Source organism: Vulpes lagopus, chromosome 1 (assembly GCF_018345385.1).
Source record: "Vulpes lagopus strain Blue_001 chromosome 1, ASM1834538v1, whole genome shotgun sequence".
Lineage (NCBI taxonomy): Eukaryota > Metazoa > Chordata > Mammalia > Carnivora > Canidae > Vulpes > Vulpes lagopus.
The window spans coordinates 106,239,220-106,264,488 of record NC_054824.1 but is presented as its reverse complement, the minus strand read 5'-3'; positions in this window follow the sequence as shown (position 1 = coordinate 106,264,488).

Sequence of the window (25,269 nt, the reverse complement as noted above, 5' to 3'; positions counted from 1 at the left end):
GCAGGCGGCGAGGCTGGAGCTGGGCAGTGGGGGACACAATCGGCAGCGGGAAAGCTCCGGAATGGTCCCTCCCGACACAGGACAGAGGGGCTCCGAGCTCCCACCACCCCGCTCACCCACTCAGGGTGCGACGTGAGGGCGTCTCTACTAGCCAGACTCCCCTTCGACTGCAGGCACTGTGGGGCTTCCCAGGCCACCAACGGGGCAAAACCGCCCAGAGCAGCCCCTCACCCGGCAAAGTGTCCTGAGCCCCCCTGCACCCCCCCACCCACGTGCCAGGCACCCGGCCCAGCACCCCGGGTGCGAGGAAAAGCCAGCTGCTGCCCCTGCCCTGGGAGTCCGCTCACAGGGGCAGCGTAGGGGACCACTGAGCCACCAGGTCCCCCTTGTTCTAGAATTTCATACATACCACAAAGTTGGACGACCTTGACGGGGATACGTGTGTAGCCACCGCCTCGACTCCTACTGTGAAGAAACGACTGAGCTGACTCTATCAACCCCTCTCTCTCTCTCTCTCCTCTCTCTCTCTCCATCCCACACACTTGCAGGACACATTTCAAAATAAATTGCAGACCTGGGTCCACCTCCCCCGACATAGCCTGGCATGCGTGCCATTCCCCAGGATGCAAGATTTATTTAAGGTGTATTTTCTTTTGATGTAAACTACATATATAATGAAACGCAGAAATCAGGATGGCCAGGTGGCCCAGCGGTTTAGCACCTGCCTTCAGCCCAGGGCGTGATCCTGGAGTCCCCAGATCAAGTCCCACATCGGGCTCTCTGCATGGAGCCTGCTTCTTCCTCTGCCTGTGTCTCTGCCTCTCTCTATGTGTCTCTCATAAATAAATAAAATAAAATCTTTTAAAAATAATAATTTCTTTAAAAAAAAACAAAAAACCCAGAAATCTTAGGTGTATATTTGCTGGGTTTGGACAAATGACTACAGTCCGTAGAAGCCAAATCCCAGCAAGACACAGCCCACGGGCTTCACCCCCGAAAGCTCCCTTGCGGTGGGTCTCCACTTCCGACTTGAGAAGGCTCCTTCTGAGATCCTCACCTGAGGTGTGTGGACAAGGCATGTGCCACAGTCTCAGCCAGGCGCCCCCAACAAAGGCTGCTAAGTGCCCCCATACGCCCACCTAGTGCAGGGCTGTGTTCGGTGTCTCTCCCCCTGAACACCCGGGGTCCCCTCTCAGGCTCCAAATCCCCCTCGGGCCATGGCAACCAGAAGAGCTGCCCCCTTGAAAGCCAGATGTTCTTCATGCTGTGAAATAGCAAACCACAGACCAAGTCATTCCACGTGCAGACCTGAGGTCCTGGAAGGCTTCTCAGCGGAAGTGGCACTTGAGTGGGGTTTTGAGGAATAAATAGGAGCTTGGCAGATGAAGCCAGAGAGGGTCTTCCAGAGCAGGTGCGCTACCTCAGGGGCCTCTACTCTGGTGTATAGGAGAACTCCAAGGATGCAGAATGGCTGGAATGCGGGCAGAGGAGGAGAGGAGGGCAGCCGGGGCTCACAGGAGGGAAGAGCCATGCTCCATGAAGACGACTTCGTCCTATGAGGGGTGGGGAGTCCTGGGGAGGTATTGGGCAGGAAAGTGGCATATCCAGACTCCTATGTTTCAAGCTTCCCAGTGGTCTTGCCTCATGCAGGAAGATGTGAAGGCGGACGAGAAGGGAAGGAGAATCAGTGCAGGGGGCATTCCAGAAGCCCAGTCAGGAGCCAGCAGAGATGGTCTGTGTCATCAGCATCCCTGAGACTTCCCCGGTAGGGGTGAGGGGGAGAAATGGCAAGAGCATGACCACAAGATGGCTGGAGACCAGAGAGGCTGGTCAGTGGAAATGTGGATGCCCCAGGCTGACCAGTCCCGCGGCTGCCACCTGCTACCAGCCGCACTGCCTCCTGCCGGGAAGGTTGCTGTCTGCATGGTGCGGGGGTGGTGCTGGACAGGTTGACAGGCCCATGGCACGCAAATCCACTCAGGCCCCTTCCTCTCCTGGCCAACGGGGAAAACTCTGGGCAACCCTAGAGGTTCTAGAAAACCACCCTGTTTGGGGAGCCGGGGTGGCTCTGACTCTTGATTTTGGCTCTTGATTGTGATCTGAGGTCATGAGATCAAGCCCTGTCTTGGGCTCTGTGCTCAGTAGGGAGTCTGCTGGAGAGTCTCTCTTTTTCTCTCTCTCTCTCTCAAAATAAATAAATGAATCTTTAGAAAAAAAGAAAATCAGCCTGTTTGGGCTCCTGTGCTGGCCGAGGTCCCCACCTGCAGGGAACTTGAAACCCTGAAGTCAACCATGAACCCCCCCTCCAGCATCAGGGTGGTAGATGACCCCTTGAAGGTCCCTCCACCCATCCTGGTTACATCACAACACGGGTCCCGAGTTCAGAGTCAAGCTCTGCTCCGGGTGAAGGACAGGCAGGTGTGGCAGGCTGGTGCTTGGGAGAAAGGAGGAGTGGGTCCAAGTCCAGGTCCAGGTGGTGGCCCGCCTTCTGGGCACAGCGCTTCTAGGAGGTCAGGGGAGATACTCATCTGCTGGGAATCAGGGAACTGCAGGCAATACTGAGAGGTGGCCTGGCCCTGAGGCAGGGTGGTCTCACCCCACCCCCTGCCAGGAACTTGGGAATGACTTGACCCCACTGTGACTCATGACCCCTTCCTGGCCTCATTCCTCACAGTTTCCATGGATGGGTCATCCAAATCTCCCAGAGTAGGAAATGGGAACGTCCCAGAGAGGTTAGGTGACCTTCCCCAGATCCCACAGCAGCAGGCAGAAGAATCCGTTCCAGAGCTCCTTCCAGAGCTCCAGGCTCCTGACAGCTGCCAGCAGGGAATTTTAAATACACCCCACAAATCATTTCACAGTCAGATGAATACCCAGCATGGGTTCTGCGCCCACCCCACCCCCATGAAGTCCCCGGAGGGAGAGACTGGTGTGTGCACGCATGACCCGGAAGCCAACAGCTGGGTAGAAGGGACCTCTGTTCCACACACAAAACCCACCAAATGCCTTTGAGGCAGGCCTGACCATGGTACCCCAGGGTGCTTGCAGTACAAGCCCTCGGCGAGCCCGTGGGGGCTGGGCATGGGGTGGAGGGTGAGGGGGGGAAACCTTTGCAAATTCAGTGACATCTCTGCTCAGACTCGACTTGGTGAAAGGCAGGTAGGGTCTGGGTGAGCAGCCAGGCGGCTGAGGCTGTCCGAGGGGTTCCCAAGGGTACCAGCCACAGGCATGTAGGGTGCAGAGGTGGCCAGTCTTGAGCCGGGGTAGCCATTGTGAGGGGGGTGCAGGGAGCCAAGACGGGAACCAGGGCCTGGGGCAGGCAGGGCCTCTGGGGCTGTGGCCAGCCCTTGCTTCCCTGCCCCTTCTGCTGTCTGGCCCCTGCTCCCTGAGTGCCCAGCACTCACCCTCTCATAGGGTCGTCCTGTGGGTGTTGACTCTGGGGTGTAGTAGGGGCCTGGAAGTGGGAACAGAACCAGAAGCTCTGCAGTCACCTCGAGGATTTCCAAACCAAGCCACTTCTGAATGGGGGCTTCACCCATGCCCGGGCCCAGCCCTACTGGGGCCTTTGAGCTCTCAGCCCCCAAGGAGGAGGAACCACTAATCTTATCAACTGGGCTCTGAGGAATTTGGCAGGGAGGGAGGCAGGGGCTCCGGGGAGGGACTGACTGGGCTGGCAGGCCCATCTCCCCCATTCCAGGCAGGCGGGAGTGTGCTCATTATTCATAGCCCTGCAATAAAGCCCAGTGATAAGCTGTCGCCTCCTCCACAACACAGATAGTCTTCAAGTTTGGAGCAAGGAACCAGATGAACAAACTGCCAGACCAGCTCCTGTGTGGCTGGGCCCGGTCCATATAACAAACAGTCCCTTGGCCTCCTGCCACAGCCTGTATCCCGGAGGGCTCCCGTTTCTTGGTCCCCCCAGCATGTCAGGAGTGTGTCTTCATTCTCCAGGTGCCATGCTCATCCCGCCCCAGATCCCCCTCCAGGGATGGAGCTTGCTTCCTGCCCACCCAAAGCTAACCCTAGACCAGCCTGTTCCTTTTTTTTTTTTAAAGATTGTATTTATTTATTCATGAGACACACACAGAGAGAGAGAGGCAGAGACACAGGCAGAGAAAGAAGCAGGCTGCATGCGGGGAGTCCGATGTGGGACTCGATCCCAGGACCCTGAGCTGAAGGCAGACACTCAACTGCTGAGCCACCCGGGGGGCCCCCAGCCTGCCAGTTCCAATCCCACCTCCCTGGGAGGCTCCCTGTGCCCCCCGGGCTGTGTTCCAGCCCAGGAAGAGGCAGAGCCATGCCTTAGGATGCTGGGCTCAGGTTTCCCCTCCCAGTGTCTCTTATCTCTAGTCTGGAAGCGCCAGATCACTCCCCTTTGAGGTCCCCAAACACCACCTATTTGATGTGTTTGCAGTTGTTCCTTGAGTAAATAAATGAATGAATAAGTCACAGAAAGAAGCCTACCTGGTGGCTGGATGGAGCCTTCAGAGCAATCACACCGCAGCCAAGTTCACGAAAGCAGAGCAAATGGCAGGGGGCACAGCCAGCCAGAGGATGGGCTGCCCCCTGCCCTGGCACCTCAGTTCTTCCCTCATGGCCTGGCATCCTCTACCGCCAGCAGGGCAACAGAGGTTCCTGGACAGGATCCACGCTCACAGAGCCCAGAGTGGACCCCGTGGGCCACCAGGGGCCTCCTGTGGACAGTGGGCCAGGCCTTCAGAGCACAGATAGAGTGTGTTTTTGGCACCAGCTCATGAGCGTCCTAAAGCGTTCAGTAGCCTGTTTTCCAGGGTCCAACGGGGACTGCCAGAACCCTGGCTGGGGAGCTCGGCTCTCCCTGCTTTGTCGGGCCTGCCAGGTGGGGCCTGTGACCATGGGAAAAATCTGCTACCCGCCAGAGCCGTGAGCAGGCCCCAATAGCCATCACCTCAAGGAGGCTGCACCTGCTGGGACCTGGGCTCCCTGGGGCCTGCAGCTGGCCCTGAGCTCTGAGCCGTAGGGGAAGGCCGGGAAATGACCCCACCACCCTCCCTGCACGGCCCCCATCCTGGGCAGGGCGCCATCAGGCCGGGCCTTCCTTCCTGGGGACCCTTCTCCCGGGATCCAGGTCGGGTAAGGCAGGGGCTGTAGCGACCGACGCCAAGCGCAGAGCCAGAGGAGCCGCGCTGGGCTTCTCAGAAAAACATGACTCTCTTGCTTGGTACAAGCACATTTTGGAAAACATTTAAACAAAGAAACCATGTGGGGAGAGTGGGAAAGGGGAAGACGGGAAGGGCAGGAGAGGGCAACTTTTTTTCTTTTTTTTCTGGAGAACACTTATTTCTCTCTGAGTAGCCAAGCAAGGCCTAATCCCAGCAGTTTGGGGGCCAGATTCAATAAAAACTCTGTCTGCAGAGGCCTGAGCAAAGCCACAGAAAATAAATACTTGGTGGCTTGTCCGGTCTGCCGCCGCCTGGAGCCCCGAGGGCCGCTGCTGACTCGCCGCCCAGTGGGATGCGGCCCGCGTTGGATGTCTCCGCGGCCGCTGGGCTTCCTCTCCCCAGTTAGGATCATTTAAAAATCCTAAGTAGAGTTTCCGGTGCGGAGGGGAGCACAGAAGAGAGCGTATTTGGTTGAAGGAAGGGAAAAAAGGAGGTCAGAGAAGCCAGTTTATTTTCAGTGAGAGCCCGAGGCTGGCGGACCGTCTCGCACGGGTCATGTCCCGTTTGGGGTTGGGGCCTCCCCACCCCAGCCTCCCTCCTGCGTCTCCCTAGACCTGTCCTCACCCCCGCGGGAGGGAGGTCCGGCTCTCTCTCAGAGGGTGGCTCTCATGGGTCCCCAGGGTGCCCCCTGCTCCGTGGGGCTCTGCTCCGGGGCCACCGAGGAACTCCAGACAGGGACATTCTGGGCTGCAGGCAGCGCCGCACTGCGCAGGGCCACGCCGGTCAAAATGGAACAGACTTCTATAAACTGGGAAGAGCGGACTCTGACACTGAGTGGCGGGAGGGGGAAGTTACCAGGAGCCCAGAGGAAAAGAAGGGTAAGGGGCTTCCAGAACCTGGGAGAGTCTTTGCGATGCCAGCCCACCGCCTTCCCGGTGGTGGTGTCACTAGAATAAATTCCTTTCTTGTCTTAAGCCACTCATTCCTCTGCCTTTGGATTCTCAGAGAGGGACCAAACCTGATGTGTTTGGGGCACCCAGAGCTAGGTCCTCTTGCACCTCTGCGCCCCGGCCAGTGGGCCCGGTGGTGCAATCAGAAACAGGAAGATGACAGGAGTGCACCCCTAAGCCCCATGGGGGCCTAGAGACCCAAATCCCCAATTCTTTGTGAGGTTACAGGTCAAAACACATAGACAGCCATCCTGGGGCACAAAAAAAATCCTAACTAATCCCAAAACATGACTGCTTTCCTACTCATGGGCTAGATCCCCCCTCAGACTGAGTGCCTGGTGGGCTCTGGAGGGCGGATCTGTGGGGGTGAGTCTGTGCTCTGCCCCCTCCACCACTCTCTCCGTGCCTGTCCGGTAAGGTAACAGAGTCTGTCTTGACTTCTAGGAAACAGCAAAGCAGAAGGCCAGACGGCTCTAGGCCTGGTTCTGCCCGGGGCAGCCTGAGCCTGGGGAGCTAGGTCCCCCTCTTTTGTCCGCTGCTACTCCTCAGGGCCCAGCGGGGCTGCCAAGGGGCCACAGACTCCGCCTATAAATACATTCCCCAGACATGACATTTCACCCTCAGAGAGCAACTCTATTAAGTTAAACACTGTTCTCCTCAAGGTCTTATTTGAAAATGCAAATACTCTTGAAAGGGCTGATTCCCAGAATGTGTGCCTTTGACGAAACTCACACTCGGAACTGATGGATAGGAGTATCCTGACTCGACCCCAGGCCTGTGGGGGAGCTGTTCCCTTCCTCTGGCAGTGACGGCTATTCCCCAAAACCTCTCCTTGTGGCCTCAAAGTCACGGTCGGGTGGCTTATCGTATGAAAAGACTCAAAGCCCAGTATTTGGGACAGAAAAGAAAAGAAGAAAAGGACAAGTAGAATGTTCAAGGCAATCCTAGGTCTTGTCCCCACTGTGTAACACAAGGCAGTCACAGGTAGCTTAAAGCAGGCCTCGGAAGCGGGAGTAACTTAATCTTTGAGCACAGGAACTGTATTTATGAGTGGTGGCATGTGAACTAAAAATCCAAGCTCTAAAGCACTCCCCCAGGAGCAGGGCTGAAACAGAAAAGACTTCTCAGCAGCCAGAGAAGATGTCAAAACCCATGCTTCAAAACACAAGCTCTTAATTTGTGGGCGAACCTTAGTCAAAACCTTCAAACTTATACTTTACACACAGTTGTAACTGCCTGCATGAGCTGATACCCAAATCCAAGGTTGAGTAAACGGAGACAGGAAGGGGTACAAAGATCCAAACTGGTCTGGTCAGTTTGGAACAGGATGAGGGGCTCACCTTCATAGTGCTCTGAGGCCACGACCCAAGAAAATAACAAGCTTCAATTCCAAGACTGACCACAAGCCACCAAGAAAGCATTCTGTTCTGCTTCAAGGAGTATATGATAGATTCAAGGAAGATTTAGGAGCACCCGGGGCTCAGGCATTGAGCGTCTGCCTTGGGCTCAGGGTATGACCCCGAGGTCCTGGGATCGAGTTCCACATTGGGCTCCCCACAGGGCATCTGCTTCTCGCTCTGCCTGTGTCTCTGCCTTTCTCTGTGTCTCTCGTGAATAAATAAATAAAATCTTAAAAAAAAAAAAAGATTTAAGAAAGACTTATATTCAAAAGCAAGCAAAAAAAAAAAAAAAGCAAGCAATGAACATAGCTCTATCTTTTAATGGGATATACTCATGTATCAGAGCCAGGAGTGGAGGTTTTACTGCAAGAGGCTGATTCCAGCAAGCTCTCCAACTGCCTTGAAGCTCCACAGGAGGCAGGAAGAGAACTGGGCCCCGGCCCTGGCGCCCACATCCGTGAGCCTGAGCCACCCAGGCCAGGGACCTGTCAGCACTCAGGCCCCTGGGCCCTGGACCTACTGGGCTCTCTAAAGGTGGCGAGTGCCCCTGAGGAAGTCAGCCTCTGAGTTTAATTTAAATACCCATAGGCCACTTCTGGACAGCACATGACCCTTAAGGGGTTCCCCAGAGCCCTCTGCGGCTCCACAGAGAAGCAAACTGCCCTGTTGTCAGGCATTCATTCATTGTACCCGCAATAGGGTTTTTTGTTGCTGTTGTTTTTTGTAGGTTTTCTGTACCTGCAACAGTCATTAAGCACCAACCCCGTCAGAAAAGGATCATCACGTGAAAAAGTCTGATGGGCTATCTGTCCCTCACTTTTTCTCAGTTCTTCCCTCCTTTCATAAGCAGATCTTGAAGCTTCTGAAACCAAGAGCTCTGTCCTACATGGCTTTTGTTCTTAAGCTACTGCGAGCAGCAGAACCACATAAGAGACGCATTACAGAGGCAGGACCGCCCTGCCCCGCCATTAGAGCTGCTGAATCAGAATCTCCTGCACCCTGGGTCCTGCCTGTGAGGCTCCCCACAAAGAATACAAAACCAATGATTGCAGGTGCCTTTCTACCAAAGGTTTGTCATTTAGACCCATAATAGTGAGCCCATTTTACAAACTGCTTCTCCACAAGAACTGTCTGCGAATCCCCCAGGGATCTACAATACCATGAGCCTTTTCACAGGGACATCTCTAGGGAATTCTCTGGACAGATGTTTTTCCTACCGTGGATGTGAATAGCTACAGAGGAAGATCTGGGCCCCAGCCCCGCCTTTGTGACCCTCACAGAGGCCCGACCGGCTCCCATTTTGTTGGGATCATCGTCCTTAGCTTCAGTGTTGCCAAGCTCGAAGGAGGGCTGAGAACCTGGAGGTTCTTGGGCCGCGAGGGCTGAGCAGGGCTCTACTTGCAAGGAGGTGGGGAAGGGAGACACCCAAATCAAAGGACACACGGGCCTTTTTTCACCTTGGGAACTTCTCAACTTGGAAAACATGAGGTTCTCCTTGCACCCCTGGTTTGCCTTGAGTGCACTTTAGAAAATGCATAGGGGATCCCTGGGTGGCGCAGCGGTTTGGCGCCTGCCTTTGGCCCAGGCCGCGATCCTGGAGACCCGGGATCGAGTCCCACATCAGGCTCCCGGTGCATGGAGCCTGCTTCTCCCTCTGCCTGTGTCTCTGCCTCTCTCTCTCTCTCTGTGACTATCATAAATAAATAAATAAAAAATTTTAAAAAAATAAAAAAAAAAAGAAAATGCATAGATTTGGTTTCAACTCAAAGTGGTTCATTGGGTACTTTTCAAGTTAAAAAAAAAAGAGTTTGAAGGGGTGTTTGGGTGGCTCTGTCGGTTGAGCAACTGACTCTTGGTTTCGGCTCAGGTTGTGATCTCAGGGTGGTGAGGCTGAGCCATTCATCAGGCTCCACACTCAGCAAAGAGTCTGCTTAAGGGGCTCCCCACCCCCTGCCCTTCCCAGCAATCACCTGTGCATGGGTGCTCTCTCTCTTCCAAATAAATAAATCTTTTTAAAAAGTGAATTTAAGCAGTGAGTTAGTAAAAGAAAAATCTGAATTCAAGGTTGTACATTCCAGGTGGCAGGGGGTTTCTCTGTTTTTTTAATTTTTAAAGATTTTATTTACCTACTTGAGAGAGCAAGTGAGAAAAGAGAGCATGAGCAGGGTCAAGGGAGAGGGGGAAGCAGACTCCCTACTGAGCAGGGAGCCCAACATAGGTCTCCAACTCAGGGGCCCCAGATCGTGACCTGAGCCCAAGGCAGACACTGAACCAACTGAGCCCCCTAGGCTCTTCAGGTGGAAGGTGTTGAGTCTTGGTTCAGTTCAAGTCCCTGTGGTTCAAATAAACTCAACAAGCATTTATTTAGCACCTAGTTTTTTCCAGGGTTGGAGGTGGGACAGTTTCTGTTCTTCGGGGAAAGGAGGTAACTAAACAAGCTTACTTCCTAGGAACAGGACCCCCCAGGAACAACGGCAGAGGGCATTGAGTTCTGGGTGAGCCTGGCCTTGGAGGGGGGATGTGTGTATTTGGCACAGAACAGTGAATGAGGAGGGGTTTCCTATGCCGCGGATGAGCAGAGAGGAAAACAGGAGGGTCAGGACAGCTGTGGGGTGCATAAAGCCATAGATGAAAGGGAAGGGGTTTGGCAGACAGGTGCCCGTGGGCTTGGAGAGGAATTTGGAGGTCACACGAGGACCTCATCCTGGGCTTCTGTGACCAAGACTGTCCCCACTTATGGTGTGAATCTCCATCAGTCCAATAAATTCTCTGGGCAGGAGGAAGGGCCTTGTACTTATACACATATTTGTTTAATAGCTTTCTTTAGATATAATTCACACACCAGGCAATTCATTCATTCCATTGAATGGTTTTCTTTTTAACATTTTCATCAGCTTTATTAAAGTGTAATTTATACACAATAAAATTCATCACTAAAATTACTTAAAGGTGTACTATTTGGGAGCATCGGGGTGGCTCCATGGTTGAGCATCTGCCTTTGGCTCAGGGCGTGACCGCGGGGGTCCTTGGATTGAGTCCCGCATAGGGCTCCCCACAGGGAACCTGCTTCTCCCTCTGCCTGTGTCTCTGGCTCTCTCTGTGTGTGTCTCTCACGAACAAATAAATAAAATCTAAAAAAAAAAAAAAAAAGTGTGCTATTTGATGAGTTTTGACAAATATGCAGAGCTGCCAACCACCACCACAATCAAGATATAGAACATTTCTATCCCCTCAAAAAGTTCCCTCATGCCCGTTTGCACTCTATCCCTCCTCCCACCTGTAACTCCTGGCAACCATTGACTTGCTTTCTTTCACCATTAGGTTTGCCTTTTCTAGAAAGTCATATAAATAGGATGACACAACATTCAGTCCTTCATGTCTGGCGTCCTTCACTTAGGATAATACTCTTGAGATCCATCCATCTTGCATTAATAGTTCTGAATGGCTTTTTGAATATTCACAGGCATGTGTATACATCACCACCATCAATTTTAGAACATTTTCCTCATCTCAAGAAGAAGCAGCTCGGGGGCGCCCGGGTGGCTCAGCTAGTTGAGCGTCTGACTCTTGATTTTCAGCTCAGGTCATGATCTCAGGGTCCTGAGATAAATTCGAGTTGGGCTCCATGCTGTGAGTGGAGCCTGCTTGAGATTCCCTGTCGCCCTCTCCCTCTGCCCTGCCCCCCTCTCCTACCCCTCTCTGGTCCACCTGCCCCCACCAAGACTCCCCACTTCCATACCAACCCAACTTTCTGTGTCTCTGGGTTGCCCTATTCTGACATCTCAAATAAATGGAATCTGACAATATGTGGCTCTTCGCATCTGTCTTCTTTCACCTAGCATCATGTTTGCAAGGCCCATCATGATGTTCTAGCATGTGTCAGCACTTCACTCCTTTTTCTTTTTAAAAGATTTTATTTATTTATTCACGAGAGACAGAGCCACAGGCAGAGGGAGAAGCAGGCTTCCTGAGGGAGCCCTGTGTGGGACTCAATCGATCTCAGGACCCCAGGATCACGCCCTGAGCTGAAGGCAGATGCTTAAGCACTGAGCAACCAAGGCATCCCCACTTCATTCCTTTTTATGGCCAAATAACATTCTGCTGTGTAAGTATACCTTTTTTTTTTTTTTTTCTTACCCATTGTCCGTTGATGGACATTTGGGCAGTTTCCTCCCTTTGACTATTGTGAATGGTGCTCTATGAACCTTCCTGCTAAGTCATCCCCATTTCAACCCCCATGTTACACATGAGGACACACATTTTCACGTCTCTCGGGCATGTACGTAGGAGTGGCATTGCTGGATCACAGGATAATTCTAACTGTTCGAGGAATGGCCGGATAGTGTGGTACTTGTATATTTATTCCAAGAAAAAGATGAATGACAGGATACCAGTGCTAATGAAAATCTGCTTGAGGCCAAGGTGAGCCCATGTTCAGGGGAGGGGGAGGTTACAAAAGCAATCAGCTCACCGCAAGTGGCACTGCCATCTTCCCAATCACAAATGCCAACTAAGAGGAAACAAATAGGGGATCCCTGGGTGGCTCAGCGGTTTGGCACCTGCCTTCAGTCCAGGGCATGATCCTGGAGTCCCGGGATCGAATCTCATGTTGGGCTCCCTGCATGGAGCCTGCTTCTCCCTCTGCCTGTATCTCTGCCTCTTTCTCTCTCTGTCTCTCATGAATAAATAAATAAAATCTTTAAAAAAAAAAAAAGGAGGAAACAAATACTGAGCCCGTACCTGCGACCACCCATCTAGAGACCCATGACATGTCCTTGTTGCTGCCACACTGCCCCACCAACCAGGGCCCGGGCTAGCTGTGAGTCTCAGGGGAGCACCACAAACACATCTGTGCCCCCAGCCCAGCATCGGAGGGGGACACTGAATCATGGATAAGCTCACTTTCCCAAGGTTGAATCGCTCATAATGATGAGGCTGGGATTCCAAAGCAGCCTATCTGGCCCCGGCGCCCACCTCTTTATGCTACCTCAATTATTCTTTCACAAGGACAAAGCTGACATTCTTAATCACAGACAAGGACACTGAGGCAGAGTCAGATACCCTTTCCCAAGGTCCACACCAAGGCCTCCCTTTAGGATGGTGGGGGACAGAGCTCGCATGCAGTGAGCTGCAGTGGTTGAGGTACAGGGGTGTACCTTCCTGTAATGCCGCCTCCTCCAAGAAGTTTTTCCTGACTGCTCCCCCAGGTGGGGTTACAGCCCCATCGGGGCTCCAGCAGCTCCCAGGGATGGTCCCACCATGGCCCTGCTAACTGTGCACGACCACGGACATGTAGGTGGCCAGTGCCCACAGACTGAGCTGACCTCATGCCCTGTGCATCTCCAGCACCCAGCCTGGGTTCCTGGCCCAAGCAGGGGCCAAACAAGCACATGGGGGACAAGTGGGTGAACTGCGACAGTGAGGTCCAGGTAACAAGTGACCGAGGAGTGGGCAGAGGGAAGAGCTGAGCTACCCAGAGCAGGAGAGGGTGGGGGGACCCCACGTGGCACAAGGACTTCCCGTGGGGAGCCCTGGAGGCAGCCTTGGGGCCCTGAGCTCTAACAGTCCGGAGAGGCCTCAGGTGGGGGTTCTTCTGTGCTTGGGGCCAGAGCCACGGCAAGGACAGCCAGGGCCTGTGTAAATGAGAAGAAGACGCCCTTCCTCCCTCAGGGACTCGGTCCTGGCCAGGCCCCGTGAGCCGCCACAGGTGCCCTCAGCGGGGCCCTTGTGTGGGACACAGCCTGTGCACCGTGTGTGAGGTTTTCTGGGGGTGGGGGTGGGGGTGGGGGTGGGGGTGGGGGTGTGCATGCGGGGGTGTCCACGGGGAGGTGTGCACAGCCAGGGTAGATGCTATGTGTGCATCTGTGCTGCAGTGTCCAAATCCCCCGCTGGTTGGCCTCTGAGCGAGGAGGGTGGGAGGCAGAGGCATGAGGGTCCCACGTCCCAGAACTAGAAACGGGGTGACTTTCAGAGGAAGTGACATGGTTTCCTCCTGCCCCCAGGGACGGGCCGATGGCAGTCCCCGGCTCTGCCCCCAACCAGCGGATGGTGCAGGCTGGGCAGACCACACGCGGGCCCCCCTCCGCCCAGGCCTGCCCCCTCAGCGCCCAGGCCGCTTAGTGGGGGGAAAGGCGGGAGGGGCTGAGAAGAGGAATCTGGGAGGGAAAGTGTCGCTCAGGGGCTGGAGCTGCCTGGCCTGAGAAGGCCGAGGCCCAGCCGGACACCGGGTGGCGGGGGCAGCTCTGGCCCGGTGCAGCAGGTCCTGGCTGGGAGCCCGATTCCCCCAGGAAGGGGCCACACGGGACCCCAGGCAGACTCGACTGCCGTCCCCCAGGACGCTGCAGCCCCCCACGATGGGACAGGCCCGTGGGTCAGCGGCCTCCTGCCCCGGGAGCCGAGGGCCACGCGAGGGCCCAGACGTCCAGGCCACCTGAGGTCTGGGAGAGGAAGCTGCAGCCGCTGCGGCCCCTGGGGCCTCGCGTGTCCCTGGGACACCGCCACATGCACACCCCCACCCCCACCCCCAGAAAACCTCACTGGCCTCGGCCCGGGGGCAGGGCAGCTGCCCCTCCCAGGCTGTGACCCTCCGCGGCCACGGAGCTGGGCTCCCGGGGTCCCCGAGACTGTCTGCGGCTCTGGGCGCCTGACCTGCGCAGGGGTCCTGAGCCACACCTAGCGGGGAGAAGAGAAGAGCCCCCCAAGGGCCGCACTCAGACTGGGGGGCACAGGCAGCCGGCTGGCCTTTCCCCGTGGGAGCTCCCCGGAACACTGGCCTCCCTGCAGGGACTCCTGTCCTCCCGCCCCTGCCCAAGGCGGCCGGTCGGGAGGGGGCCGTGGGCCAGGGGGCCCCTGGCACTGGGCGCGCATGTCCTCGCAGCGCCCACGCACCTCTCGGGGGGGCTGGACCCCCGCGAGTGGGCGGCAGGGCCCGGCTCCGTGGACAGGAAGGCCGGCAGGTGTGGGGGGAGTGGCCGAGGGGCCACACGGACCAGCCCCCCAGGAAGGTCCTGCGGGAGCTGCGCCCCCACAGCGCGGGGACAGCCCTCCCTTGTGCTGAGGGCAGAGCTCCCATCAGGGAACCCTGTGTCCCCTGGGGTCCGCGTGCTGTGCCAGAGCCATGGTCCTTCATCCCTCCTCACTCCACGCCTCCCTCCAGGTACTGCGGGCTGTGGGCCCCGGTGGGGATCGCCCCCCACCTTCCCATCTTACAGATGTGACACCGAGGCCCTGATGGGGAAGGTCCCAGGGTGGCAGCTACCGGGCACCGACAGCGCTTCCGGCATCTCACCGCAGCGCCGGGTGCTCTCTCCATTTCACAGAGGCTGGGAGCGGTCAGGGAGCCCCAGCTCCCCGGCCAGGAAGACGAGGGGCATTCTGAGGGGGCCCTTGCTGGGGACCCCAAGCCCCAAACCTCACTGTCCCACACCCAGCCATCGAACCAGGTACGTCCACTGAGAAAGACAGTGTCTCCCAGTCACGTCTGCCAGGAGAAGCCTGGTGAGGCCGGCAAGTCATTTCATCTGAGCTTGTTTCCTCCCCTGTTAAATGGGGGTGATAAGGTAACAGCGACATTCAGGGCTTGTAAGACTTCAGTAAATAGCACAAATAAAGCCTTCTTTTTGAAGCTCTCATTACTTCTTCTTCAATCCCGTTCCCTCTCCAAAGTGACCTGGGTGTGACATTTTAGGTGATTTCTCTGAAACCATTCTCAAACGTTAAGAATGATACAGAGGCTGATTAGGCATCTGACCCTGACAAAGCTTCTAGACTTCTAAGACAAGCGTCCTCAGTCATTTATTGAGGTGTAACCTACATACAATAAAATGCACCCATCTGAGAGGATGCTGAGTTTTGACAACTATATACACCCACATAGCCACTTCAATGGCCATGGGACAGTCCCATCATCCCGTAGAGTTCTCTGCCCCATCCCAGTCACCCCTTGCCCCCAGCCCTCCTCCCAGACGACCAAAGGTGGGCCTTCTATGGATTATGAAGTAGATTTCCCTCTTCTAGGGTTTACCCAAGGAAGTCATACACTATGTGTTCCTTTGTGCCTGGCTCCGATTCATACACTGTTGCTTATATCAGCAATTTGATCCTTTTCTTCCCACACTAGGACCTAACAAGTGAGTGGGCTGCTGCCAACACGGCTCCTGGGACAGGCTGGGCCTAGGAACCCGTGGGGCTCCCGCTCTGGTGCGTGACATCTCCAGCGTTGGAGATGGCCTGGCCCAGAGTAGGCCTCAAGTTTGAAGCAAGTTAAATTGATCAACCGTGCAGTATCTGTGAAAGGCATAAAGCACCAGATCGGGTGGTGAGTCATCTCGTTGCTTTGCAAGCGGCCCCACCAGCGTGGGGAGGAAGGGGGTAAAACCTAAATAGGATGGAGTAGAGAGGACGGTTTTAAGATGACGCGTCTAAGCCACCGGGGCATAGTCCCTGTGCTCCTCACCCGGCCCAGCCGCCTTCCCCGCCCCCGCCCCCACCAGGGATAATTAAAAGCTCGACGCCTCGGTCCCTTCCCTGGGGAGGCGGCCGTGCTCCCCAGTGAATGGGCTCTGAGGAATGAATAACCACACAGTGGCCTCATTGTTCGGGGCCGGAGAAACTGAGGCCAGGGGGCGGGCGGGAGGCCGCCGGGTGACTGGAGCCTGGGTCACCGCGTGAGTCAGCGGCGCGGACGGGCGAGATCGCTGTCATCAAGGTTCACAGGTCCCCGCCGCCACCGCGGCTGTGCGGCCCGCGCCCGCCTGGCCCAGGTCTCCGCGCCCCGCTCGGCCACCGCGTCTGGGCGCCCGGCAGGGACGCCCCCCCCCCCCCCCCCGCGATGGCCGGGACAGCTGGGCCGCGGAGCCGGCGGCGGGGACCTGGGCGGTGGGGACCGGGGGAGGGAGGGGGCGGGGCGGGGGGACCTGGGCGATGGGGACGGGGGGGGGGCTGGGGGCGGGGCGGGGCGGGGCGGGGGGACCTGGGCGGTGGGGACCGGGGGAGGGAGGAGGCGGGGCGGGGGGACCTGGGCGGTGGGGACGGGGGGGGCTGGGGGCGGGGCGGGGACCTGGGCGGTGGGGACGGGGGGGGCTGGGGGCGGGGCGGGGCGGGGCGGGGGGACCTGGGCGGTGGGGACCGGGGGAGGGAGGGGGCGGGGCGGGGGGACCTGGGCGGTGGGGACGGGGGGGGCTGGGGGCGGGGCGGGGCGGGGCGGGGCGGGGGGACCTGGGCGGTGGGGACCGGGGGAGGGAGGGGGCGGGGCGGGGGGACCTGGGCGGTGGGGACGGGGGGGGGGCTGGGGGCGGGGCGGGGCGGGGCGGGGGGACCTGGGCGGTGGGGACCGGGGGAGGGAGGGGGAGGGGCGGGGGACCTGGGCGGTGGGGACGGGGGGGGCTGGGGGCGGGGCGGGGCGGGGCGGGGGGACCTGGGCGGTGGGGACCGGGGGAGGGAGGGGGCGGGGCGGGGGACCTGGGCGGTGGGGACGGGGGGAGCTGGGGGCGGGGCGGGGGGACCTGGGCGGTGGGGACGGGGCGGGGGGACCTGGGCGGTGGGAACGGGGGGAGGGAGGGGGCGGGGCGGGGGGACCTAGGCGGTGGGGACGGGGGGGTTGGGGGCGGGGCGGGGCGGGGGGACCTGGGCGGGGGGGACGGGGGGGCTGGGGGCGGGGCGGGGGGGACCTGGGCGGTGGGGACCGGGGGAGGGAGGGGGCGGGCCGGGGGACCTGGGCGGTGGGGACGGGGGGGGGGTTGGGGGCGGGGCGGGGCGGGGGGACCTGGGCGGGGGGGACGGGGGGGCTGGGGGCGGGGCGGGGGGGACCTGGGCGGTGGGGACGGGGGTGGGGGCGGGGCGGCGGGGACTTGGGCGGTGGGGACCGGGGGAGGGGGCGGGGCAGGGGGACCTGGGCGTTGGGGACGGGGGTGGGGGCGGGGCGGCGGGGACCTGGGCGCTGGGGACGGGGGTGGGGGCGGGGCGGCGGGGACCGGGCGGAGGGAGGGGGGAGGGATAAGGGAGGGATGGGGGCGGGGCAGCGGGGCGACGGGAACCGGGGAGGGGGGCTGGGGGCGGGGCGGCGGGGACCTGGGCGGGACCCGGGAGCGGGGCCAGGGCGGCGCCGCAGCTCCGCCTCCTCGGCTCCGGGCCCGCCCGCTGGCGGCGCGCAGCTCCGAGCCGGGCGGGCTGCTGGAACCTGAGCCCCGGGTGCCCCCCCCGCCGCGCTCCTACCTGCGCCACCCGCGCGGCGCCCCGGGAGGCGGCGCGGGCCCTGGGAGCGCGGCGCCGGGTAGACGGCGCACGGCCGGGCACTGTCTCCTCCCGCCCCCCGACCGCGGGCGCCCCCTCTCCCCGCGGGCACCTCCGAGCCGGGCGGGGGCGCGCGCATAGCCCGGCCGGACCGGCGACGGGGCCCGGACCCGCGTTCCCGGCTGCTCCCTCGCAGGAGCCGCGAGCGCCCCCGCCCCCTGCGGCCGTAACCCCTCACCTCCCCAGCACCCCGCACCCAGTGATGCTCCCCCTCCTCCCCTCTGCTCCCGGACTCCTAGCCCCGGCGGCGGCGGCCGCAGCACAAGGCCCGGTCCCTCGGCCCCTCCCCGAGGCCTGGCCCCCTCCCCGCCCAGTGGGACCGGGAATGGGGGGAAGGATGCAGTCACGGAGGGGACCCGGCAGACGCCGCCTGGCACCCTGTGTCTGGGCCTGGCACCCTGTACCGTGGGGGTGGGGTGGGGGGGGAGGTGGGGGGCCGGGGTCACCCGGAGGGGACGCGCCGAAGAGGGCCGGGCCGGGCGGAACCAGCGCCCTGCGGGTCCCAAGGGGTGGGGGTGTGCGCTGCTGGACCTGATGTGGCCCAGAATACGTCCTTCAATTTTTAAAAACAGTCTCGCTGTATAGAGAACACTGGAACCTTTAAGTTCCCATCCCCTTGCCTGAGTCCAGAGTGAAACTCCAAACATACTTATTAAGAAACTGTTGCTTTATTTTGACTCGTTTACATAAATTTTCCACTTTGGGGGGGATGGTGGTGGGCTTGTGGAATCCCTAAAATAACTTTTAATGGAGCGAAGCCTTCCATTATGGGAAGCGCCTAGACGCAGGAGGCGTCTGGAGGCCTAGGTTCCCGTCACAGCCCTGCCACCAACTGGCTGAGTGACTGAGGCACATCCCCGCCCCTCCCGGCCAGTGTTAGGAAAGCGGATGCCACCCCCCCACACACGCACCTCCACCCCAAAGGAGAGACCAGAGAGCTGTCTGAACCATGAAGAGACTGGGGTTTCCTTCCTCAAAATGTTCTGATACTATAGAAAGCCACCGTGGAGCTGAGAGTAAAAATAGAAGAAGCGAAGGCAGTTTGCTTTTGTCAATGGTGCACTCGGTGCCTAACTCTGGTTATAGTAGTGGCTCGGTCAAGGTCACCTTCAGCATCTGTGCAGGCCCATTAATTATATATTGTCCTATCACCATGGGGGAACATCCCATCACTTCAGAACCTTCAGACCTTTGTACAGTTCTCCTGCAGCAGGACATGTGGGGAGGGGCACGAAGGGCCTGGCAGGAGGGACTTTTGCTAGAGGCAAAGAAGAATGAAGGTGGACAGGTGATGTCAGCTTGATGTGTCACATTTCAGGGAGCCATAACAGACCTGACCACGGAGGCCCTACCCACCCAACCACCAGGGCTCGGAGAGGCTGAGTAATGTGGAATGTGGACACCCGAGTGAAGCAGCCATGAAGCTTTACTACCTGGTCGGTCAGTGCTCTGGCAACCTGTCTGGCCCCTTGCCTCCTCTCCTCTGCTCTGCAGGTGTGGGGTTGGGGAGGCTCCAGTGAGAGAGAGCCCACAGTGATTCCGTGTCCCCTTTGCCGCCCCCTCCCCCCGCCAGTGACAAACACATGCATTTCTGTGATGGGCCAGATGTGGCCAGTGGGAGAGAAGCAGAGTTTAATCTAAAATGGTGGAATGGGAAAAAATAAAAATAAATAAATAAATAAAATGGTGGAATGGTGGGAAGAATGAAGAGAAGGTGATTAGTGCTCAACTCAGAGAAGACAGGGGAACAATTACTTTAAAAGGTTTTAATTGGTCTTGTTCTGAAGAACTCACTTGTCCTGTGCTAAAATCCCAGGCCAGCTCAGACCTGCAGCTCCGGATTGCCCAAGTGCCTCCCTGTTTTCCCCTTTGAACACTAGCTCTCAGAGCAAATGCCTCTATCACCCGACCTCTGATGTTTTCTCCCTTTTGAGGTGTGTGTGTGTGTGTGTGTGTGTGTGTGTGTAGTTAGCTGGCTGCTTATCTATCTTTATATAGCAGGTCTCCAGGCTGGCAGGCCAGAGGCTTGGCCAGAGCAGGACCTCTCTAATTTACTCTCCCAGCCCTGCAGCCTGACTCACTTGGGGCGGGTCTACATCACAGTCTAAGTATACTGAATGAGGAAGGTGGCTTCAAGCAAACTGGAAACCATTTCGAAGACGAGAGTAGGCACACAAGTGAACACATAGCTGCTCAAACCAGAGCAGCCAACCAACGGGGGTTGGGGGGGGCCCTCCACCAAACACCAAACTAGGTTTAAAGTTGTTTACAGATGATTGGTTTGGGTAATAAAGCTAGGCTACTTCCCACCACGCGGACTGCTTGCATCTCGAAGGGAGAAGATGGGTTAGATCAACTCTTTGAACAAATGGCCAATTCTAGGGCTGGGGCAGGAAATACTGGAGCCTAGAGCATTTTGTAGTGCCAGGAATTAGGGAAGTGCTCCAAGATCACAAGGATGGGGTTGTGTTAGAGGAACCAACCTGAAACAGCTCCTGGTAGCCAAAGCTGCAACAGTGTGAGCAAAAGTAAATAAATAATATCATATTGGGTTTTCATCCAAAGTATAAAATAAGTATCCATGAAGGAATTCATACTGATACCAAGAAATGATTGAGGTATAAATAAATAAGTGAGGGAGAAGAGTCAAATCTCCTGTATTCCCTGGAGGAAGTGGAGCTTCATTCTCCGCCCCCCTTGAGTGTGGGCTGCACTTAGTGACTTCCTTCCAGAGCATACAGCAGAGAAAGGGTGGTAGGAGAGAATACCTGTGCAGTGGGGAGACCTGGTAAACACTACCCCAGCGAGGCCGCCCAGCGAGGAGGCCAAGGTCAACATCCTTGCGGGTAAGTCATATTATTAGCATGCCTCCCTGATCTGATGTCATGAGACCAGCACGTAACCCCTCCCCGAACCCTACTCTAACCCTGAGGAAAATCATCAGACACACCCAACGGAGGGAAATCCTATCATTTCTCTGACCGGTACTTCTCAAAACCTTTAAGATGATCAAAAACAAGGAGAATTTGAGAAGTCATCATAGCCCAGCAGAGCCTAAGGAGACATGAAGATTAAATAGAAGCTGGTACCCTTGGTGGATCCTGGAAGAGGGAAGGATGTTAGGGAAAACTAGTGGAATCGGAATGAGGTATCAAGTTTAGTGAAAGGTAGTATACTGTTGCAAGTCCTGAGTTCTGGTGACAAATGGCACCATAGTAATATAAAATGTTAACAATAGGGGAGGGTGGCCCTCGTGGCTCAGCGGTTTAGCGCCGCCTTCAGCCCAGGGCGTGGTCCTGGAGGCCCAGGATCGAGTCCCACGTCCTCGGGCTCCCTGCACAGAGCCTGCTCTCCCTCAGCCTGTGTCTCTGTCTCTCTCTCTTTCTCTCTCTCTCTGTGTCTCTCATGAATAAAAAAGTAAAATCTTAAAAAAAAAATAGGGGAAATTGAGTGCAGGAGATATATATATATATATATATATATATATATATATATATATATAGCTATTTGCACCCTCTTTCCAACTTTTCTGTAAATCTGAAGCTGTTCCAGGTCACCTGGATGGTTCATTTGGTGGAGCATCTGACTCTTGATTTCAGCTCAGGTCGTGATCTCAGGGTCCTGAGATCGAGCCCCATGTAGGGCACTGTGCTCAGCATAGAGTCTGCTTGAGATTCTCTTTCCTTCTCCCTCTGCCTCTCCTTCTCTTGCTCGTGCTCTCTCTCAAATAAATAAATAAATAAATCTTTAAAATTAAAAGAAGGGGATCCCTGGGTGGCTCAGCGGTTTAGTGCCTGCCTCCGGCCCAGGGTGTGATCCTGGAATCCTGGGATCGAGTCCCACATCAGGCTCCCTGCATGGAGCCTGCTTCTCCCTCTGCCTATGTCTCTGCCTCTCTCTCTGTGTCCCTTATGAATAAATAAATAAAATCTTTAAGAAAAAAAATTAAATTAAAAAAATAAAAATTAAATTAAAAGAAAAAATAAAAAAATATTTTAAAAGAAAAAGTAAAACAAACAAATGGGTCTGGCTTGGGTTTTGATACCACAGGACTTAGGGGTCCTAAGGAGAAGGAGATGGGCTGACAATGGAGCCCAGGGAACCTGAGGGAGACTTTGGAAACTCTGTGAGTTGACCAGGCAGGGTAAAATAACTTGGCTTTTAAATCATTTTGTGTGTTGTGTTTTTTTATTTATTAATGAGAGACACAGAGAGAGAGAGAGAGAGAGAGAGAGAGAGAGAGGCAGAGACACAGGCAGAGGGAGAAACAGGCTCCATGCAGGGAGCCCGACATAGGACTCGATCCTGGGACTCCAGGATCACACCCTGGGCTGAAGGCAGGTACTAAACCACTGAGCCACCCAGGGATCCCCCATTTTGTGGTTTTAAAGCAGCTTGCTGCATGTTGCTGAAACCAAAACATAATGCCATCTTGAAATTCTTCTACATGTAAACTTAAAATTTTAGTTGCTTAAAAAGAAAGTACATTAGGGGCACCTGGCAGGTGTAGTGGGTGGAGCTTGGGAATCGATTTCGGGGCTGTGGCTTATAGCTCCACGTTGGGTATAGAGGTTACTTGAAAATAAAATCTTGAAAAAAAAAATATATATGTAAAGTTCAAAGGCAAGCAAAAGTAATCTCAGGCGTGAGGTGTCAGAAAAGTGGTTATCGGTATTGGGGGTGGCTGGCCAGAAATGAATGACGGAGCTTTGAGGTATTAGTGATATTATGGGTTTTGACCTGGGAGCTGGTTATATGGATGTATTTAGTTTGTGAAAATTCATGAAGATGTTTGCTTATGGTCCATGCACTTTTCTGTGTGCAAGTTAGATATCAATAAAAGGATCATAAATGATAAAATCAACTTCTTATCAAACATTAAACTTTAGAGCTAGGAAAGACCACCGTGCCTCTCCCCCAGGAGGCAAAACCTAGAGTGGTCGCTAGTTGTGCCTGTCCCTGCTGACCGGAGTTTCCCACTGGACGCCTCTGTGGAGCAGTGGGAACCCTGTAGCCTGCCACCAGGTGGGGGAGAGGACGGTGGGGAGAGCAGCACCACCCCACCCCACCCCACCCCCGCCCCGGGGGGCGACCTTACACCAAACTCCCACTCATCTCTGCCTCAGCTTGCCCCCTGGTAAAGAGGATCCCCAACTACTGTGCTGTATCTGTAGATCCCCCAAAAAGATCACCCTGCCATTGATCAGACTAGTCTTTGTCTTTCGGACTCCTCAGGTTTTTTTAAAAAGATTTTATTTATTTATTCATGAGATACACAGACAGGCAGAGGGAAGAGCAGGCTCCCTGCAGGGAGCCCAATGTGGGACTCCATCCCAGGACTCCAGGATCACCCCCTGAGCCGAGGGCAGATGCTCAGCCGCTGAGCCCCCCAGGAGCCCCAGGAACTTCTCAGATTGTATTGTGTGCCTAGGTCCCTGGAAGTTTTACACCTGGAAAATCAGGGGTGAGGGAAATGTTGGTGACTCCAGCTCTACTACTGAGTGTTGAAGGCTGACCTAGGGCTAGAAGGATGGAGTCTGCCCGCAGCTCTGTCTTGTCCAACTCTGACCTCCCGGGTCCTTCAGAGGACTGACTTGGGGTCCAGCAAAGGGGACACAACTGACCCAGCATCACCAAGCTAATGCTCCCTCACTGTGCTTATCTCTGTAATGTCCTCTTAAGGGTCTGGCTAAACAGGCTGCTGCTATGACCAGGAGTTTGTTTCCTTAAATAAAGGTTTTTGTTTCCATAATTTCTTTTATTGAAGAAAAAAAAGGGATCCCTGGGTGGCGCAGCGGTTTGGCGCCTGCCTTTGGCCCAGGGCGCGATCCTGGAGACCCGGGATCGAATCCCACGTTGGGCTCCCGGTGCATGGAGCCTGCTTCTCCCTCTGCCTGTGTCTCTGCCTCTCTCTCTCTCTCTCTGTGTGACTATCATAAATAAAAAAAAATAAAAAAAAAAAATTTAAAAAATTAAAAAAAAAAGAAAAAAAGAAAAAAAAATCTAGAAAAGTGAAGAGGCACGACACCCAGAATTTACTTGTCATTCCAACACTCAAAAATGCAGCTATCTGAAAGTTTTCACATTTTGAAGGATCACCTATCATGGCATTACATTCTTGTGTTTTTTTTGTTTTCTTTCTTTTTTTTTTTTTTATATTTAATTTTTGTAACTAAGTTAAGCAGGAGAATGGGAATTCTTGGTTTGCCATTGTTGGGAGTTGAATGGTTCTCCAGAGACTTCTCCGGAGGTCTGGAAGATGGGTGGAGTAGAGTCATGGGTAGGGTGGAGGAATGGGGGACAGGGCCTACACCCGGGACATCCCATGGAGGCTTTTAGAAGGGTTTTTCTCTCCCCAGATTATACTATCCAACTCACAAACCAATCCTTTGGGAACTGGGTTCGGCTCTAAGGTTGGGTTATCTTTTTTTTCTTTAAGTATTTTTATTCATTTATTTTTTTAAGTAAACTCTACCCTCAACTTGGGGTTGAACTCACATCCCCAAGACCAAGAGTGGCACACGCTACCAAAGTCGCATGCTTTATAGACTTAGCCAGCCAGGCACTCCCTAACTTTTTTTTTTTTTTTTTTTTTTTAGAGCAATGTAGGTTCACCTGCAGCTGTAAGAAGCGCTGTGGAGAGATCCTGCAGACTCTTCACTCAGTTTCCCCCAATGAGAACATCTTCCATTAAGTTTGTCTTTTGGGGGCACGTGGCTGGCTCAGTTGGTATAGGGTGCAACTCTTGATCTCAGGGTTGTGAGTTCTAGCCCCACATTTGATAGAGTTTATTTAAAAATACAATCTTGTTAAAAATATCTTCTTTTGTGATCTGATGGACTTAAGAAGCTTAGCCCAAGGTCATCGAGCTATATCATTTCCCTTCTTTTAGTGGTAAGAAAACTGAGGGCAGCCCGGGTTTTAGCGCTGCTTTCAGCCCAGGGTGTGATCCTGGAGTTCCAGGATCGAGTCCCGCGTTGGGCTCCCTGCATGGGGTCTGCTTCTCCCTTTGCCTGTGTCTCTGCCTCAGTCTCTCTCTCTCTCTGTGTGTCTCATGAATTAAAAAAAAAAAAAAAGAAAGAAAGAAAGAAAGAAAAGAAAAGAAAAAAAGAAAGAAAGAAACTGAGGCCCAGGGTAGGCAAGTGACTTTCCTAGGCTCACAGCTGGGAATGGCAGGCTCTAGGCCCTCGCCCCTGGGCCTCTGGGGCTTTGTGCACAGGGAGTTTCATTTTCTGTTCTCCAGACTGCCTGAGCTGAGTCTGGCCTGGCAAGGTGAAGTTCTTCTTGCCCAGTGGTAAAGCTGTAAAGGTTTATTTTTCACCTGTACTCTGCATCCAGGATGGGCTGGCTGGAGCAGAGTGGGGGAGGGGGGCTCTGCTCTGCGAGGCCCCCACTAAGAGGGTTCCGTCTCTGTGTGTGCATGATTGCCCAAGTCCAGAAAGTGGGAGCACGGCGCCTGTAGGCTGGATCAGCCGCTTGCTTTGCATT